Genomic DNA, 21,762 nt, shown 5'->3' with positions numbered 1-21,762 from the left:
CCTAATAAGTACTTGCTTTCATGGCAACATGTTGGTAATATTAATTTGTTTCCATTTTTATAACTGATATTTCAATGCTTTTTACTATCAAAATCAGAAGCACATTTTGAGCTTCTCCATAAAGATCGGGAATGTGCCGTCTAAACCCCAACCCTTGAGCTACAACAAATTCAACATTCCAAACTGCACCTTTTTCCTTGAAGGACAAACATGTGAAATGCAAGTTTAGTCTTTTATTTACTACATCAAGTGACCATTACAAAAAAAAAAAAAAAAACTAGATTTCAAGAATAATAATGAAATTTTCTTTGGTGCTATTGATACATGCAATGTCCAGTGAAAATGGGTTTGTGACCTTTTAAAATAAAAGATCAAACAACTGCATATGGACAGAATAAACCACAACTGTTCATTCTATGGATATATGCCTGAGGTAGAAACACTACACAAGGCTTGGCGCTCCCAGCTATGCATATATGAGTGTGTGTGTGTGTGTGTGTGTGCGCACGTGTGTGTGTGTGTGTGTGTGTGTGCTTGTGTGCATGCATATGCAGTATTCCACAGTCATAATTCAAATTCATTTTAATTGTTTAAAAATGATGACTTCGTAAGGTAAAGCTTTCTCTCTTACACCAACAGACCTCGGACCCTCAGGTCTTTTTGAAGTTCCTTCACTCAATAAATTATTTATGACCCGCATAATTACCTCAGTAAATATCTCAAATTTCTATATTGCAAAAGTGAGTGGAACCTTTCTTTATTTTTCCAGAGAAACATTCATGCTTGCCAGAAGTTCTGATGTCAGATTTCAACACTCTCTCTCCTTCCATCCAACAGTAAAACAATAAATGAATGAGCAAAGATGCTGCATCTCTCAGATCTCACGGGCCCCCTCTCCTGTGAGCCATTTGCCCATTTAGGTGCAGCCACACATGGACTCCGATTTACGGCTCGACCACGGAGGTCCCAACGCACCCCGTTTCGACCCTCCCTCATTTCACACAGTCGCGTTCCTCTGCTTTCGAAGGCTCAAAGCAGTACATTTGTTCTTTTTATTTATTCATTCATGCATTTGCTTATTTATTCCACTGCATTCCCTTTGCCATGATTTGAACTGATCTCCAGTTCAATGAGCCAAAAAATGAATAAGAGGATAACTGGGGAAACATATTCCTTCTCTAATTGAGTTGTTAGCTGACTGGAGCAGACGCACAAAGTCACTTTAGATTTATCATAGATATAGTACCTCCCGAGGTTAAAATGTGTCATTAATACCCCCACCGACCAATTTTATTATTATTAACATGAAGCTTTTTGTTACCCATCTTTGGCCACCATGATATCTCATTATAAATTAATGAAGTATAGTCAGGACTTCACAGAGATCCGTCTGTTTCTGACACAAGTTCCTGTGTTTTTATTTTTTATTTTGTTTTGGCCTTTATTTTTATTTGTGTTGGCAGAGCAATTGTGGCAGACAGTTCCTGGTATTCAGATGGCACTCACACTTTGACAGATAGAAACCTCAGCTAATAATACAAGCTTATTACTTAAGGCAGCCGAGCACTTTTTTCCCCTCCAGGATATAATAACCTTACAGCCTCAGAAGCCAAACTCATGCATGTTGAGTGTGCAGGGGAACGTTCTGCATAACTTGGCTATTTACATGTATGCTGTAGCCTTTCGATTGTAATGTAATTCAATAGTGTGTAGAGATAACGTATCCACAGCCTTTTTCAATAATGTTTGTATGGCTGGATCGTCCTGGACAACTCAAAGACATATCAGTGCGCACTTCACTGTGATAGAGTAAATTTAATTGTAGACACATAACTTAACACAAAATTTTACCTTATAGTTTCAAAGGTAAAAAAAAAAAGTATAGAAGCAATGTAGTTACAGCTCTCTTAGCCCCAATCACCTTAATGGATGTCTTAAAATGCTGTGAGCTGCTTAATGTTTTCTGATGTTTATGTGGTTTTGGCTATGTAACGAAATGGTCTGATGTGCAATTCAATTATGGGATGTGTAAGCTAGTGTTATTAATGATTACATGTCAATGTAATGGTCCATCTTCATAGGGAGAAAACCTCAGAGCCATGCCAAAACAAATACAATAAGAACAGCAAAAAAAATTATTACAGTACTGTTCCTGTTAGAAGTCTTTAAAGTTTCATGCAGTTTCAGAACCATGGACAGTGACCATGTAAGAGTCATATTTTCTGAGCAAATTTGGAGGGTTCTACAAGAGAGATGCACAGCATTAGAATTTAGAATTCACGTGAGGTAAATAAAACAAACAAATAAATAAACAAAAAAATTAACCAATAAAAAGGCTCCAAGGCCCACAGATTCCACAAGACTTCCAGTCTGTTGTGAAAGCTAATTATAATAATTTTGTGATGACCAGAGCGCTTTTATTTTAGCTTTTGTTTTAAATAATATTGCAAAAACATTTCAGAATGTTACAGTCATGAAATCATGTAATGCTACACATGATTATGTGTCTGCTGAATAATAATTTATAGCAAAATGATTTTTTTTATAACTCTGAACACTATAATAAGACATAAATAGGTTAATTAAAATTAAATGTACTAAGCCATATCAATCTATGATGAGTGCTGTACACTACAGCTTGGAATAAGGTTACTATGGCAACAATGTTAGCTTTAATAAACATAGCTAATTTCTGGGACTGTTAAGTGTTTTTACCCAACCTGCTAATGCAACCTTTACAAACACAAAACAAAATTGCATTTCCTACCAAACACAGCTTTCGATAATACCAGTTGAAATCATCAATTTCAGCTTGTGAGAATAACCAATACTTTCTCTTCACAGTAAAGGGAAAAGGAACTTAAATCAAAGATGAGCACTCACAGTATAAATTCAAGTCATCAGTACGGTGGAAAGAATTATCAGCTGGGATGTTCTTTTCTTTTCTCACAGAAAACCTACGGGCTAAAACTGAAAGAACCTGCTAGCCCCAAGGGGTTGACCGCAATGAAACTGCAGGACTTATGTTTCAGCGCAAGCTTCTTAGAAGATCACTGAATCCTTTCACACAGCTGGGGCTGTCAGCGTGCTTGCCTGACCCTCCCCCCAGTAGCCCTCAAACCCAAGAGCATTGGGGGGGGGGGGGTTCCCTTATTTTTTTAATAATATTTGTGAAGTAGTTTTCTTGTTTTTTTTTTCCTTGGATAAACCTTCCAGCATCAAAGCAGGCAAGATGAAAAACCTTGCGATAAAAAAAGATGGTATTAAGACAGCAGAGATGCAGAGTTTTTCGCACCTTTTTTGAAGTCTACTGTATATCTCCAGCCGGTGAACCTCACTGGGCCTGTCATGACTACAAAACAGTGGCATTCCCAACGGGGTGTGTGGGCTTGCTGTGGGGAGAAACGGATGCAATATTAAAAATGAAACATTATGCGCTTTGAAATTGCAGCAGGAAAAATGTCCAGGAAAACTTTTTAATCGCACCATGTTCTCGCCAAGACGCAAAAGCCTCCTCTCTGACATTTAATCATACTGAACAGAGAGCAGGCCACAGCTATGGAGAAAACCAACTGCCCTCCCCAAGAGGTACGACATTACTGCGGGTGAAAACGGAAATGCTAGCGAGTTACGGAGGATACTATCTATATATATATATTTAAAATCTCTTGCATATTCCCGGCAGGGTTTGTGTATTCAGTGTTCTCCTATGCTCAGCACTTCTCCCCACAATGCACCCCCAAGACTAACGCATGACTTGTTTCATGCCTCAGCAGTTGGGGTAAAATTTAAAACGCTGCTATTTCCTTCACTTTTCAACCGGATCGCGTGCTACTAATTAGCAGCAATTTAGCCCTCAGTGTGCTGCAGATGTATTAACTGCTAAGACAAACTGTGAGATTAAGTGAATAGATGGAGCAGATTAATTTCCCCTTTCAGACACTGTCAAAGGATTAACCTCATCAGCATGAAGGTGAGCATTGACTTGATAATACTGCCGTTTCAGAAGACACAGGTTTTGTTCCACTGTCAAATTCATCTATCTGAAGTGCTTTGAAATTTAATTTCCACTGGAGTCATTCTTCCAGATCATGATCATGACATACAGTACCGTTGATGTGTTATTTCAGTAAACACGCTGCATTAAAATTCCCGCTCACGGAAAAGCTGTTATGGTGTTCGGCATAATGCACCCAGCAGCCATTTAAAAATTCAATTATCATTATTGCTTCGGGAACAATTCACGGTCACAAACATGTGAAAATATAATAATTTTCATGCTCTTAAAAGTGAATATGTTCACACATATTTATTGTGTTGCCATTCATGACTTCTCAAAAAATCTATTAGGTGTAGCTATGGCTTATTGTCTTTGCATGTTCTATAAATAGGCCATGATCATTTTTTATCAATATTTTTAGCGGTAGGATTCCCAATGTCAAAGTCAAGGTAAATATGTTGTCATTACGAGTCCATTGCACAGATTCCCATTAGAGGACTGGAAACGCATGCAAGTGGTGCCTTGAACAATGATAAATATGCAACAGAGCATAAAAAGTAGCTGGATTGCAAAAAGGCTTTCAAACAGCAATCAGACAGTAGGTTGAGGAAACAACTAGCAAGAAAAATAAATGCACATGATGTCTATTTGAAATAGTTCTAAACAGTTTCTTGCACAATTTTCTACAAAGCTTGGTGGCTCACAAGATCGATGAAATGCTAGAACAAAATTAGCCATTACATTGCTCACTTAAACTACTATGATGATTATTGAACAGCAAGAATACTTGTTGATTCAAATAAATTTATATATTTTCAAATAATTAAATAATAAAACAAGTTGTTTTTGCTTTTGTAAAAAATGACAATGCCTACACCCTCTCAAATTTCATAATACATTTAAGTCAGATGATCTTCATCAGATCATTAGTCCAGTGTTTACACATTAATTAGCTTGCATGTGATACACAGAATGCTTTCCATTCAATAAACACAATAAGGAAAATCATAGCTCAAGTTATGAAGAATATTAGATAAAGAACAATAATTAATGCTCGTCAAATTCAGCAGTAGCAATATGATGGAAATGGGCATGAATCAAGTCCATGGTATCTATGAACAAGAGGGCACATTTGGCAGTTAGATCCTTTCCATAAAAGATTTTTATGTTCTTGTCTAATCAGTATTCATCAATGTTGATTAGGAGATTGTGTGAAGAGTACTGTGGCAGAGTAGCTAGTTCCCTTGACGACCCTGTGAAGATGAAAAATAAATATGTTTTTAAAAGGAGCCACTCCAAATCACTTAAACAGCGGACATCTTAAAACCACTGCCAGCCTTGCAGGAAATAGCCCATGAAGGTTTTGCAAGCGTGACCAACATTGTTTTGCGCTATTAAAAAAAGAGAAACACGTACGAGCCCCTGGAGTTTTTATGAAACATTACCTCCTCCAGTGATCTTAGCTACACTATAAATAGGCCCTTAATTTGCCCCAGTTCCCGAATCCCCACTGCCATTGTTCAATAGAACGGGCACATGCTTGAATTTGTGGCACAGATGCAAAAGTAATTGTAAGTGAGAACATTTGTACAGCCTACAATGCATCTTTGATTATGGGTTACCTGTGAGGCCACTTAGGACAGGAAATGCAATTTGTCAGGAAAGAAAAAAAAAAGTCAACTGGATTAAAGAGTGCAAGTCGCGCCCTCCCCCAGGTTCTGTCAGAAATATCAGGGAGAGCATTGTGTCCCATCACTGCTGTCCCGGGTGGAGTAGGGGGTGTAAGGGGGTAAAACAAAGGAACTATGGTTCAAAAGCTGCAAAATACCAGCCCTAATTCCACATGCATACCTTCGCCCCACGGAAGTTTATTGGCAGAGGCTGAGGAGGTTGGGGGAGGGGGGATTGTGCGGCTGGTACTCTCACCTTCAGGGCCGCCACAGGTTTCCAGCTGAACAGTCAGACTGATTTCCCATGATGCCTGGTACACAGGAGCAGAGATCACGGCACAGAGAGCGGCTTACTTGGTGAGCAGGGCAGGGACTGTCAAACTTCCTGCTTCAGTCAATGAGAAGAGGGGATGGTGCGGGGGTGGGGGGTGGAGACAGTTGCAGGAATATTAGTATGTTTCACGTGACTGGAATATATGTCAATTTTCAAGTAAATGCACACCTTTCTTAGTTAGAGAAGTCATATAATCACAATTGTGCCAGCAATAATACTAATAATATTGTAACCAGTAACTTAAGGCATATTTATAAATATAAATAAGGCAATTTCCTGAGATGCTATTGAAAGAAATACTGTTGTTTTAATTAGCATAATGCATGGAACGTCCTTTATTGCTACTGAAGAACATAGCTACAAACATGGCTATCTTAGAAATGTTATCATAACTAATTATGAGTAATTAATGGTGACTGCATATAAGCTAGCTTAGCCCTTGCAATACTGGACTGACAGCTTCCTTGTTCATAGCTGGAGACAGCGACTGTGCTAACCCTGTAGCAGAGCATGCGCCTTTAGAATGAGCGAGAATATTCAAAATTGAAATTAATTATCAGCACTTGAGAGGAAAAAGTTCAACTGGGGAAAAAAACTGAAGTAACTGAAATTTAAGTCAACAACTGCTGTGAAATACCACTGATCACATTTTTGCACTGATTTAATCTGCATCAGATCTCAATATTGAAGACATTTTCAGAACACATACAAGTGCTGTTCAGAGCATCATTGCACCCTTATTGTGATATTGAGAAAGTTAGATCAAATTTGTGTTTGTTGTACCACAACAGATTTAAAATGACCAAATAATGATCAGTGCATGCTTCAAAAATGATCTTATAATGAGCTGACTGTGCAGACCATGAATAATTTCAAGGCTCAAGCACATTGTTACCTAACTTGATGAATTACCCTTTTTCTTCAATACCAACAGGCTATATCAAATAAAACTTGTGCATATGTCAAGCTTTGGAAATAAATTCCTCTCAAATGTCCACAAAATAGCCCCTGAATACCTTAATACTTTGTGTACACAAAGAACAACGGTGAATGAAGACACAAGCATGTCGAGGCCTGGCCACCCAGTGGCCCTTAATTGGCAGGCTTCAACTACAAAATAAAATGGAGGAGCACTGCAGTGTCCCATGTCTCAGCCGGGGGAAGTGAAGTGCATGCAGGAAGCCTGCTTTGTTTGCAGTACAGAACACGGAGCATTATTCAAGCCAGATCATTATTCTGCTAAGACCTTTAGAACATGGACACATGCAGAATAACAAACCTGGACCAAATGTGACTTTCCAGCGCCCTTTGATATATTTTTAGTGAGTGGCAAGAAAAGACATTCCCCAGGCAAATGAATTTCCGTAGGCACACAATTTTTTTTTCCCACTGTTTCTTTAATTTTAATGCTTTCCAATTCTTTCCAACCCCACCCATTTAATTAATACACCTGTCGCACCCAGACATTCCCATAGATGAGTGGCAGAAGGCTCTGAACTAAAAAGGTAACTGTATGATTCACTCATCAGTTTTGCCGGGTAGTTTGTCGCCGTGGTTGATTGATGAGGCCAAGCCCTGGCCCCCCTGTCCATCATCACGCTGCTTGTGACCCACGAGGAGCGAGGCGTCAAAGACCTTCGTCAGTCATCGCCGCCAGCTCCCACATCGCACGGATCGTCAGCGGAGAGCACAGCAACGGCAGGAAGAAAAAAAAAAAAAAAAGAGAAAAGCCTGGATATTTCCTTAGCATCACAGCTGGGAATTCCACGCGCGCACTAACCCCCAATGCCCAAAGACCCGCTGTAATCAGATGGCTATCGTTCAGTCCTGTTGACAGACACACAGCAAATACCCAAGGTGTTCACGGCCGTTGGTCCTCGTGTTGGTTTTCAGTTGAAACTGCTGTCAGCAGTGGCTGCAAATGCAGTTTCTGAGGAGGATCTTCTGCTAGGCACACAAGGGGGATCGTAGGCTGTCAGACTGTTCTTGAAATACAGCCATAAAACAATCCAATCGGCCAATGCAGTCTAATGCATTCAAAGTAAATTCATATCCGAAACTTACTTCCTCTACACAAACACACACAGCACAAATATGAATGTGTCAAGGATATGTAAAGGTAACATTTAACGCTGTTCTGATAAAATATGTGGATCTATTACAATAATGTATGATAACTGATCACACCTTTAACCATAATAAAGGGGCTTTTCAAGAGATATCTTGAGAAACTCCAAAATATTACATTATTCACAGTACTATACGGGTTATGCATGAAAAAGATGTATTATGAGGGGTCCCAAAAAAAAAACCTTTTTTGATTTTGTAATGAATCAAATATGACTGCATGGCTTAAACCCAAGTTAACATGACGTTGCAACATTTTTTAACCCCGCCAAATAAAAGGGAGTAAAGTTACTGACCAATGAATAAATTGGGTGTTGGTCCACCAGCCTCCACCCCCCTCCTTCCACTCCCCTGCAGAGACCCATAGAGACTTTACCTTGTCTCCGCCTCATACTGGGGAAATAATGTGTATTCCCTGGGCAAGCACTGTTATTTTATCCTCAAGCTGCGCTATACTTGTGAAAATGTAAGACCCGGTTACTTTAGCAATATTTTCTTTCCGCATTCTTATCATTTAAAAAATGTTTGTAGGTTACCGTCCCTCACCTGCATCTGCTTACAGCTCGAGCTTATCCTGATATTAAATCTACAAGCTATTATTTTGGGCGACTGTATAACTGTTTTACTCACTCACTCATTACTTTCTGTTCGGTGCACTTTACGAGATAAGAAAGTAGAAGCCTATTGTCAGGGCAGACAAATCTTCAAAGAGTTTGTCCAAACTTTTCCCTGTATGTAACCTGCCAGGACTATTTTTAAGAAACCATGAAACACACACATCAGAAAGAATAAGTGTGCTGAACAATATTCCAAAATGTTGTATACTCTAAACTCTTCTAGCCACGGGCAAATCTTTCAAGAGTACTAACATGAAAACACAGAAAATACAAAAGGTTGATAATAATAACAATGATAATGATAATAATTAGACAACTTGGGTCTAAAATGGTAGCACATTTCTACATCATCAGCCAATGGCTGACATCAGTGCTTCATAGTAGCTGCTTAGCCATGCTTTAGCCTCATTTCCAGCCACTATCCCGCTGCTTTGCAAGTGGACAGCAAACACCCACCCACTTGGTGAGCGGGAGAGTCTACATACCCATCTCTGAAGCTCACGCCTCTCTGTCTTCCTTTCCCCTCTCCAGCATTATTAAACGTCTGACACCCCTTTGCTCTTAGGACTTCTGCCACGCTGCTACTATGTTGTCTATTTAGAAGTGTGCTTGAAATATTGAGTGTGGGGACGGACCAGGGGAGAGAATGAAGTTCTGATGAATGGAGCCCTTTCCACGTCTAAGTGCACAGCTAATGAGCCCGTTTGACAAATGTCGCTCAGGTTGCCTAGCAACCCCAAACCGCATACACAAGCTAGGAAGACATCGAGGACAGCATCCTGGGGAACTGAACATTAAGACAGTATTGATCCTCGTTACCTGGAGGCCCTGAGGTCATTTTGGCCAAAGAAAAAAAAAAGCCCAGTGAGGAAGGGACGAAAAACTCCTGATAACTTCTGTATGAATTAATCTGGATTATTTTTGTAAGATTAGTACCACATTAAAAGATAGCCATAGGCTCCTGGACCCGAAATGACAGCGATTATATGTTTGCTTAAAACAGCATCATTTGAAAATAGTTGTACTGAATGAAGTATATCATAGAGGGCGGCTCAGTACTGTACATTTTGACATCTTGCATGGTAAAAAAGAAAGTAAATCACATTAAACAAAAAATAGAGAAAGGGGGTAGTGCTATCTAACTAAATACAGTAGAACCTCAAAAATACAAATCTCAGAATTAATGACAGCCAAATAGGGTATGAACCTAGAGGCAGAATAAGCAATTAGGCCTTTTCAAGCTCTTTATTACACAATGCATACCTTATCTTTGTTATTACCATTACCACTGATTCACAAAGTAAGCATTAAACAGAAACAAATTTCATTGATTAAAAAAAACCGGAAACTGGCACCACACCCAAATCTTCTATACCTGCACGGATATCTAAAACCAGCCAGTTGGGAGCACATTTCGGAGGGAGAGCTGCAATGAAACCAAAATAATGGCACCTTCCTGTGTGAAATAACGCATTACATTACGATCACTTGGCAGACACTCTTAGCCAGAATGAAATGCAGCGGCGGAGAGAATTTAGCGCGTTGCTCGACACGTTGACAGATGCATCAATTAGTTAACTCTGCTAAAAGCCGTTCACGTCGAGCTAGGTAGGCAGGATGAGCGCGCTTGTCGGCGGACCGCAGTTTCCCTTTCATCGCTCCTGAATTGATGCCATGTCTTTTATGATATGGCTAGATTCATCCCTAGCTTGCTTTGAGCCCATAGTCAGGGCCGATCAATCTGTCTAGCACTTTCTGGGTGAATAGTTTTTAGTTCATCTGCGGTCAACACAGATACAGTATATGCTTTATAGTATTCAAACTTAGTTTCAATGTTCTCATTTGAAAGAACACAAGAAGGCATTTTATTTATTGTTTTTTTATTTTATTTTATTTTTTTATTTATTTTGCAGTAGTCAGGCCATTCATTATCATTGTACAGCATCTTTTGGAAAGCTGACATAGGGAAGAAAAATAATTGAAACACCAGTCTACACCCTACCAACAGAAGTCTGGAGACTCCAGTGATCTTCCATATTTTGGAATCTGTATTTGGGAATTTCAGGAATGAATCCAAACCAAAAATAAGTTAACAAAAAGTATTATGCATGCCAATGTGTTCAAGGAGAATTGTTCAGAACTAATGCTGTAGTATAAGTATATATTGCAGTGCCCAAAAATGGACAGCAGAAGTCCTAATTCCAACTTGTATTTTGTCATTTTGGATTCGATTGTCCAGATCCATGCCCCGATGCCCCCATCCAATCTCAGCACAGAGTTGAATATTTTCAGAAAAACTCCCATGAGCTAAAGCTCTGGTTTCTCCTCCGATTGGTGTAGAGACATTTTTCTTTTTCGTGACAATTCAGTAATTCACATCAGAGAACCTCAACGTATTGAGTTTGTTCAAACTTATTTTAGTATCAAATTTGTTCAAACTTAGTTTATTCTCTTGTTTGCTCTCTCTCTCTCCCTCCCCCTCCCTCTCCCTCTCTCCATCTCCCCCACCATCTCTCTCGCTCCCAAAGATGGCCTCACAGTAACGAAAATGTACAGGCTGGCTGATATTTGCAGAGATCGGTGGTCATTAGCCAAGGCTTTGGCTTGTCAGATGATAATCTATTCTAATCTGAGAAGAAGAGTTTTGCGTGTCTTGTGTTGTCTCAGCCTTGGTAACGGCCGCTGGCCAGGTGCTACAGTGATGAGCTTTGCATGTATTCTTCACTCCATGACAACACAAGCCCACGTTAGAAAGAAGAAATTCAGGCCAAGTACCCTTTATCCTCAACACACAGATAAAAAAAAGATACTTCCTGTGTATCTGTGAGCATTGTCTGGCTTGAGACAAGACAAACTGTACATACAGTTCTTCTGTCCCAAGTTCCTTAAGTGAAAGGTGATCGGGATAGTAATTCTAATTCACAAAATTCTGGCAACAGATCAACATTGGCCAGCTTACCACACACAAAATACTCTTTTCGCCTGGGTGTTCCCTCAGGGAGCCCCAGCGGGATGTAAATGGAAGATATGTTAGGCCCAAAGGGGGGCGGGAGGGAGGGAGAAGATCTTCTTTGCCTCCTAAATGAAAGGGTGAGGAGACTCATATTCAAGACACAGAAATGATTTATGATTACTGCTATTCTTCCCCCACTAATATATGATTAGGTATGCGTGCGTATGCTATGAATAGTGATAAGCTTGATGAGTGTCTAACAGCTTTTTATCAAGTACTGGTACTGTACAGGACTAATTGATCAGTAATTAACCACTAACAAGTTCTTAATTACATGCCATACACGTGGCCACTTTAAACAATGGGACAATATCATTGTTATGCATACTTGTAGTGCACCCTGAAAATAATTGTTGTAAATTACCTTTGTAATGAGATGGTGAATCAATTATAAAATGGTTATAACGACACTAAACACTCCTTTGACAGCTTGAAATGTATCTACATAAAATCAAATAAATAAATAAATTTAAAAAATATAAATGGCACTTAAAATTGCAGCAATAATTTAAACTATTTAACAATAGAAGTCATTTTAAAATTAATCGGCGCTAACATCTGAACTGCTTAAACAGGGGGTTGCACTTATTCCTTGAGAGATAAAAGCTGTACTGTTTTTTCCATTTGTGCCATTTGCACCTCAAAATCAGCTACTAATTCACACCCCAAAACCCAGCTGAGGTAAGTTCACCGTGTAACCATCATTAAATAATGGGTTTCATGATTGCACAGTTTCCTAGAAACTACGACAACCTATGTTATTTCCCACAATGTACAATATGCAACGGACATTTTTGAAATGTCTAAATAATGGAAATGGAGCATCTACCTGTACACAGAGCCTGGAACTCTGGAAGGAGACAAACATTTTTTTTTTTTTTTTTGAGATGGGAGAGTGCCGTGCTTTGCCTTTTGATGAGCAAAGTTTGCATCAGGCTGCGGAATAGGTCAGAAGCTGACACCCTGGCGTGTGCAGACGGTGTTAGCGATGAAATGCCAAGAGTGTTTTATTATGAATAACATTTTCCTCTTCCCTCTTCAAAGTGAATCCGACCCAAATTATTCCCTGTGATGCCCAGAATTTCTGCCTGTTAGGCGATCAGCTGCAGATCTGTGCAATGAGAAACCCTGTTTTGAACTTCAATACGCACAGGGTCTCCAGTCTGGGAGACGGATCTTGAGAACACCACACACCCATAAGACAGACTGGAACTAAATGGTCAATTTCAAAGTCAAGGAGAACGGATGTGTGTATTTAAGTGGGCTGCCGGGTATAGCAGGGGCTAATAGCACCACAGAATTCATAATTGCTACTTTGTGTAGTCCTTAATGTGATTAATGATACAACCACCCAAATAATTAACATGGGTAAAAACTCAACTTTAACTGTACTCTTAAAAAGTCTCTCTGGAGGGATGGCGTGAGAGTGCAACTTCTTGTTGTGGTATTCACATTAAAACAGCATTGTGGCTCTAGGGATCCATCTCTATCAGGGTATTCAATCACAAGCAGAAGCTCCATGAAGCCAATCAGCTCAATATAAAAAAAACATGCATTCGCAAATTAAATACAAATAAATCATCTCCATTTTCTGCATTAAAACAGCACAGTGATAAGGCAAGTCATGCAAATTTGTGCTTTTAAGAAATATTAATTTCATTTTGGGTAAATTTCAAACTAAAGAAAGTGTCAGTGCAGTAGTTCCTTTAGCCAGTGTAAAGAATGTACATCTGATTTATTTCTTTCCTCCTCATACAAAGCCTTTGACTGACCAACATTTTTTTTAACGTGATACCTGATTTTCCCACCCCTTGATTGACTAGGCTGCCAAAATCCCATAATGCACCTCTGGCCAACAATCAGGAAATGATGTGGCAAAAGTCTATAAATAGCATTTGGTTTGTGAAGGTCGATTTAAAATTATACTCTCTATTCACTGGAGTAAGCCAAAAAGCACAGAGACGCCTACAGTCATTCAATAAAAAAAACTTTACCCAGAGGAAGGTTAATTTTGTTTGCTTTGTTGACATGCACAAAGCTTCCTTAAGTTAACCTCATTAGAATCAATGATTTAGCATGTGGTCTCAAACAGCTGTTTTCGCCAAAAATGATTTCTTTAATTTTCTTCATAAAAGGGTTGTTATTTAATTAGGTCTAATCTGTTAATTAGCTTAATTTGTTTGCTGCTAATCAAAATTAAAGTTAAATGTTAACGATTTATAAACAAGTACAGTTGAGCCTACCGTGAGTGATAATATTTTCTGAACAACCCAACTAAGACAGTGACAGGTGGTGTGAATCCCAGTGAATAATAACAACAACAAACACCAATAATAATAACAATCATTATTATTATTTTTATTATTTAATTTTATTTTTGGAATCTCCAATCCCCACCTGAATTTCCAATGTACAATTTGTGAACGATGTACAAGTGTGCTCATATACTGCACATCCCTGCTGCTGGCTGGGGGGGGGGGACAGCTCGTGGTTCTCCTCTGAAGCAAACGTTGCCAGCCAGCTGGTTCTTTTCAAACCGCAGCCACAAGCACATCCACAGCACCAGCAGAGGAGACCCAGTCATACGTGCGAGAGAGTCACACAGAGCAAGCCACAGGCACCCGAACTGACAACAGGGGTCCCTCAAGCAATAAACACTGCTATCCCCACCGACTGAATCCATCCCATATGTCTTATGGGAAATCCAAGCCAAGTGTGTGCCACCCCTGCAAGGCTGCAGGCCACAGTCAGCACTGGCACGGGTTGGATTCGATCCAAGACCATGGTGTTCACTCATGAGTGAAATTATAATAATGTGTGTACATTTTTCCAGGACCCTCAAGTCGTATGAAATTACTATTTGAAAGATGAAAGATAAATACAGATTACCCACGCAAGCATGCACTCACGTCAAATAAATCTTTACAATTGTGTTAAAATTCTAAATTTCCCAAAAAGAACAATGCATACATTTCAGATTATACTATGCAACTGTACTTTCCCCTTCAGTAAACCATAGCTCATGATAAATTCAGGAACTTATACCATTTTAAAGGGAAGAAATGTAATGTGAAGTATTATAAAAATGTTAAATATTATAATCAGTGATGTCTTTACACTGGCATGATAGTGTGAGGGTATATATTCACATCCAATATGGTTACGAAATTGTATGTAGAAATTTATGACAAAGCAGAAAGGTTAGCAAGTCCCTTTTAAATATTTGATACATTTATATTTCCAAACCCTGAAATCCCATTTCTTTCAGGACAACCTCTGAAAATCAGAAAAGGTTTTGTCAAATTTTGAAACCTCTTGTGCGATGCAAATGCTTATTGCTCACATTTACATTCAAGGTTAAGGCTCAATATTGGTGGAAAAAATGTGAAATTTGTTTACAAAAAGAATGCCAGTCCATGTTAACAAGAGAAAATAAACAGAGTGGGTTTACAGGATTGCATAGTGTGACCTCTGTGTGACCTCAGCAATGCAGATTACATTACAGAAGTGCATTACCATTGCACCAAGACTCAGACAGAAACATAGATACAATAATTTGTGTGTGTGTGTGTGTGTGTGTGTGTGCGTGCGTGTGTGCATGAGTGTGCATGTGCATGGGTGCATTTTAACAGACTAAAAAACTAAATATCAGAACAATGCTATTATATTGCATCACTGTTTGGTATACAGGTATAGCAAACATGGTCTGTTATCATCACCCTTAATAACCAATATATTTTATAAAAAAAATAAATGAAGTACAGTAAGAATCCTAGTCTACAAAAAAAATCAGTTTTTGTTTAAAATAATCAAAATTAAGTATCATCTCCTGAAAGGTACATTTCATGCAAAATTCGTGAAATTGGATCATTTCAGCTAGTCTAAATATTGAGGTTTTAATTTTCATTTTATTTTGCCACTAACATTTGTTGTATTCATTTTGTTACTAAACTGACTGAAAGTCAGTGAAGAAAAACAACATTCAGTGCAGCCCATAAGTATTTGAACAGTGACAACACTTGTTGTTTTGGTTCTGTACTCCAGCACACTTGTAATAAAAAGATGCATAGGAGGTTGAAGTGCTGACTATCAGCTTTAATTTGAGGGTTTGACATGCATGTTGGGTGCACTGGAATAGGAATCACAGCCCTTCTATTCGGTGTTCCGGACTTTTTCTATTAGGAGGTACCATGGCAAACTATCAAGGGCTCAGCCATCTCACTAAGGGAAACAAATGATCACATTAATAGCTGGGAGATGGAAGGGAACTAGGACAGGCTGAACTGGGGCCTAAGAACCCACAGCTGATTGGAGGTGTTTAATAAAAGAGCTCATCTTGCTCTGGATACCGTTTAGCCATTCTCCTGTTCTGCACTGATTGATGTTGGTCTCTTACCATCTGTGGATGTTTGCCACACCTGAGCTGGTACCCAGATAGAGCAGTGAGGGCCATACCCACGTCTGGCATTTCAGCTACTTCCATTCCAGAAGGCCAAATGCTTATTTTTCAAAGAGAGGCAGAGAAAACTCAGAGATATATTTGGATTTTTTGGAAGTTGGGTGCCACCCCCACCCCCCACCCGCCCGCAAAACACACAAGCCATGGAGGCGACAACTCGCTGGCTACAACAGGTGGCCACGTCAGCCCCATGGGACAGTGACCACCTGCCAAAACAGCACCACCACAACAAAGAGTACACAGACAGACCGTGGGGCTCCTTATTCACATGGTCCCGCATTGATTTGGGGGAGCAGTGAAGACAGGAGCAGTCTGGGCTAGCCCTGGTGGCCTTAAAAACGGCACCCAGACTCACTCAGCAGACCAGGCTGGGGAAAAGCACCCTCCATACGGCTCTGCTTTTACAGACTGGAAGCACAGACCAGACACCCCGAGACTACCTTCTGGACCCTCCAGCACAGAAACACTGAATCCTGCACCAGAGCCCAAAGACTTCCTTTAATTTCACTTTCCCTCCCAGCACTAGCACCCTACATTAAATAAAATGTGCACTTGAACTTCAGCTCTGCCCTAGGTGCTGTGTGTTTGCCCCGCACGGCTTTTCCCCACTGCACAAGAAAAACAAACAAACAAACAAACAAACACACACACACGCACTCGGACACACACACACACACACACACACACACGTGTGAGCAGGCACACCTCTACAGAGGCACAGCACAGGCCTGGGTTCAGTACATATGTGTTCATCAAAATGATTTCAAACCGTTCGTGACAAAATAAAACTAACACTGCCATTTAATTGCGATTCAAAGTTAAGAACAAATGATAATTGAATCAAGGCGTTAAATTAACTGGAGTTACTTAAAGCATCCTTCTCACTTGACCAAGAACTTCCAAATACCCTGATACCCAGCATTGTAAAGTTCTTTTTTTAAAAAAAGCTTATGTAAGCACCTAAAGGATCCTTCCTTCAAAAACAGAAAGTTTACCAAGGAATGCTGTTTATTTTTAAAAAGCAATTTGGATACGATTTAAATGCATAATACCACTTGGGTGCATTCATTCCTCACTCTTAATTTGGTTAAGGTTTGGAATCCATGAAAGTAATTTATCCAGAGGTGCATGAAAGGCTCCATGAAGTCCCATAGAAACAGTTATTTTTCAAATGAACATTTTTTTTCATTAGCTAAGTTTGTACCCCCACAATAAAGCAATTGCATAATGCCCTGGATTTAGTCATCATTTGTCCTTGAATCTTACTAATAATGAAAAGCAAGTGATCACTTTTTTTATTCACAGGCATAGTTTGATGAGTTCAGTGATCACAGATATGAATGTGAAAAGAAAAAAAAAATCCACTTTGGGAAGAATTGCATGTAAATACATTTTCTAGTTTGTAGGGTAGCCAGAATATTGACATGAGTTGTAGCCTATGATCAATCTAAAACACATGTAATTTGTGGCCAAAAGAAACATATATGTTGAAATCTGTTTTTTTCCGCATTGGAAGCATATCTGAATATCAAATTGACAGCCTTAATTGGCCTCGCTGTAAATGTTTACCGACTAATAACCATGAAAATTGAGATATCCTAAGTTGAGTTCCTTTTCCAGTTGTTGTAATTTGAGATTCATGTAAGGTGAGATCATGACTGCACCCATGCACACAGACACACACAATCCCCGGAGTCCATTTTCATCTCTATTATTGTAGGAACATGGGCACTACGAAGACATTTTGAGAGCATATCATGCTGAGGTAAGCAGTGGCTGACAGGCGCAATAACATCTCTGGACATGATTGCCATCATTGGTCGTAAAATATTACTGAGTCAAGAGCTTCTCTCCATGTGGAGCACAAGTGTGTTCAAACTGGTCACTTCATTCTAAATATCCCGTCAAATTGAATTATTTTTCTCAAAGCTCCAAAACATTATAGTGTAGATTATACCGTGTGTGGTGGTGGTGGTGGTGGTGGTAGTGGTGGTAGGAGTAGTAGCAGCAGTAGCAGTAGTACTAGTAATAGTAGTAGTAGCTGTAGTCATAGCAGCAGCAGAGGCAAATGCCAAACATGGAGTGTTTCTGTATGGGGACAGGAGCCCTCACAGACTGAAACCTAAATTCAATAAATGTTTGCTTTCAACTTTGACTAGATTCAATCAATGTTTGTACTTAACTTTGATTAAATGCTTGTGTCTTCACAAACAAAGTGTGGCAAGTTTATCTTAGAGAATGCTGAACTGTGTTTGTGAAGAAATAAACAAACATTTGCCTTTCCTCGAGTGTCCGCCTTTTTTTCTTGTTCAATTCGTTCAGTATCTGTTGAGAAGATGACTCATCAGAAGACGATGTTCATACCTGTAAAATGTTTAGGTTTAAAAATTTTTGAAATCTTTGTTTTGGAAGATCACTAGTTGCTAAAATTAACCAATGAATCTGTAAACCAATGAAGGAAAAAGGTTTCACTTTGTACTGGAGGCATAGCTAACACTAATACAGTCATGAAGATCACGAATGGTGAAATGGTGTATATTGATGGGGAACTCCTGACAAATTATCAACCCAACTTGGGGGTTTGAAGGGGTGTGCGTATAACTTTTTGCATATTTTCACTTTAAACCTGCCGGTACTAAACTGGCTGTCTGACATGCGCACCCCCTCTGGATTTGCTAGAGGTTACAATAAGTGGTGTCCCCAAACAGTAAGCTGAGAATCTCAAGATCTCTCCAGAAATCACCACCTGCAATGAATAAGAATGAGCTGAAGCATGTAGAGGTAATACTACCACGTGAGTTGCAATCAAAGAACTGCAATGGGTTTCTCATGAGTGATCCTCATTTAAACACGACATACTTGTTAATCACGAAAAATAATCATGTCATAGGTCAAGATTCAATAATGGTTTAAAGGGCAATGTGTAGCCTTACCCATTGCAAGACCAAACTTTAAAAAATTCCTCTGGAATAAAAAAAATGCGTCCTCTGGCACATTTTAGGTAATTTGTTATTGTTTTCAACTTCGTTGCATGTGCAGTATTACACTTGTGGCACGTCAGTCACAGAATCAGAGACCAAATCAAGATATTTGATTTTAACAATTCCCAGAGCATCCTTATGAACTGTAAGGGTTTGGCATATACATCTAGTTAAATAAAAAATGCATTTTGAACTGTATTTCTACATAAAGCAATGTGTGAAATCCTAGAGAAAAAATGGCTGCTTAAAACATAGCATTGTGAACATTTTGTCCTTGCCTGTAGGGCTTCACCTGTGGGGTCAACAGCTATTTGGTCTGACTCTCTACCCCCATTCTGCCTGCAGGAAATCTAACATGCTCCAAACACAAGCCCAGCATAAAGGCACTCTGTCGCTATGTTGTGGGATGTCTGGGGGGGGGGGGAGGACCCACCAGTGAATGGAATGGCAAAACATTGTGAACAAAAGTGACCAAAACTCATATTAGAAATCAGCAGTACCAAGTGAAATATCCAATTGAAATGCATCAGAGCCCATGTGAACAGTGACAGTGATAATGACAGCCAAGGGAGATCACTATGAGCAGTATGACGTGAGGGACGGGGGGGTGGGGGGGTGGGGGGGTGGGGCACAGTAATATTTCTGGAAACGTCCTGTCAAAGCTCAGGGGAAACGATCAGGAGGGCTCAAAAAAAGTAATTGGGCAGTGACTATATTCACCCACCATGAAGAGGTCGGGAGGGCGCTGCACCACCTCACAATGTGGAATTTCAGATGTATTCACTGCATTTGCTCCTCTCTACAAGCCCTCCAGTTGCCTATAGAAGCAAGTCAACTGAGCATTTCATGGAAAATTGTCGCAGCAACAGCAATTTAAAGCAGTTCCTGCCTTGTTCAATAGACTTTGATTTTTCTGCAGTGGAAAACGCAATCATGTTCTCAAAGGCAAAGCAGCCATTCGTGATTCTTGGCAACAGAAGAAGGAGAAGATCCAAATTAGTAACAAAAATCCGAAGTAATATATGTTTTTTATTATCTAGTAATACATTATCGGTTTACTCTATATTGTACTTGCATAGGTTCCAAGATGCCATAATTTTTCTATACTTTTCACTTTTTGAATGTAGTATTGACTGAAGCTTAACAAGCAATTCAGCTGTCAAAAAATTGCAGTTATTATTCAGAGTAGGTACGGTGACAGAAATGGAGGCATACAGACTTAACAGAATACGTGCACCAAGCCCTGATCTTCTTCAAAAAGATAAACACAAAAACAAATCACAAAAAAGCCAAATCATTCCCCCACAATTCATATGTATCCGTGCCCACACGGCTCCGGATTAATTTTAATCGCTTGTGAGAAATTAAGCCTTCTTGCACCTGCACAGAAACTCCAGGGTCTAATGCATGCTGTATTTAATTTTGAATCAGGAATTTCAGTAAAATGTTAATTTCTTTTCTCTTCTTGCACATTATTTTCCATTAAAAACTAAATTATGTTAATGCTGTGTCAGGATCCAGGATGAAACAATTATTTAAACTTAAGAACAAATCACATTGTAATTACATTGAATCTGGTCCGTACAACACGAACCGGGAGTATTTTTTAAAAACCAGCTGAATAACAGACATGTCACACATACTGTAGTTCCATCAGTCCATTTACCATATACCATCACTCGTCACTCTGTTAGCTGCTCAGTATAATGCCTTCCTGACCTACCAAATACCTTGCTGCTATATATATATATATATATATATATACAGTATATATATATTTGCATAATACCATTTACACAGTAAGTCCCAAGTGTTTCATATACTTCATATGGAGGATCTTCCCCTTCCAATCACCAGGTTAAAAATAATCCGTCATGATGCTGACTAAAAGCTGCCTAGACACGGAGGTGTTTCACTTGCTAAGATGACGTGGGTAGGCGTGAAGATATTCTGTCCCTGTGCACCTTTGAAGGAACATTTCATGCCTTTTAAGGAGGCCTTGGTTCCCCCTTCACATTTGCGTTTATTTTTAACTGAATTAAGAAGGGTGATAGAGGTGTGACTAACAGTTATTCATAGGCATTTTAATACGAACATGTTACATGTTAAACCTGAATACAGGACCGCTGCATTTGAATCCAGTCCTCCAATCACTTACCCTATCGGGACACCCAGCTATGGATACCGACTAACTGCACAGCCAAAAATCTCAAGTTACTGAAGCAGTTGCTTTTTGAGGCAGCAAGCAACCCACTGACACTGAAAAACAAATCAGGATTACTGCTGCCTGTGGTCTCATTGCTGCATGGGAATTTGCATTTCAAGTGTTTTTTCACTGTGCAAGGAAAACCAGATGCTTTCTTATCTGCAGAGTGCAGTCGAGACCCCGCTGCGATACTTCATGTGATTGGAGAGGTTAGTTAATTACTAGCTCACCGACGTGGGGGGGAGGCTAAAAAGTATTGGGACCCAGTGTATGATAGACTGTATCATGGAGACTAATAGGACGTTCCGATGGGCTTAGCCCCTTGCTGGCTACAATTAGTAAATGAGATATGGCT

At 39.5% G+C, this 21,762-nt stretch overlaps 1 long non-coding RNA gene across 1 annotated transcript in view; it reads right to left on the bottom strand.

Annotated features, from left to right (window-relative positions):
• Window positions 1–2,553: 2,553 nt before the first annotated feature.
• LOC135233952 (uncharacterized) overlaps window positions 2,554–21,762 on the bottom strand; it is a 49,061-nt gene continuing 29,852 nt past the window's right edge. Inside the window, exons 2-3 of the long non-coding RNA XR_010323994.1 lie at window positions 5,927–6,055; window positions 2,554–5,253 (exon numbers count right to left, since the gene is read on the bottom strand). This is a non-coding gene — a long non-coding RNA (uncharacterized LOC135233952). The remainder of the gene's footprint in view (window positions 5,254–5,926; window positions 6,056–21,762) is intronic.

The sequence above is a fragment of the Anguilla rostrata genome, chromosome 11 (genome assembly GCF_018555375.3).
Source record: "Anguilla rostrata isolate EN2019 chromosome 11, ASM1855537v3, whole genome shotgun sequence".
NCBI classification, from domain to species: domain Eukaryota; kingdom Metazoa; phylum Chordata; class Actinopteri; order Anguilliformes; family Anguillidae; genus Anguilla; species Anguilla rostrata.
Note: the sequence above shows the minus strand (reverse complement) of the source record. Positions and strands in the feature narration are given on the sequence as shown.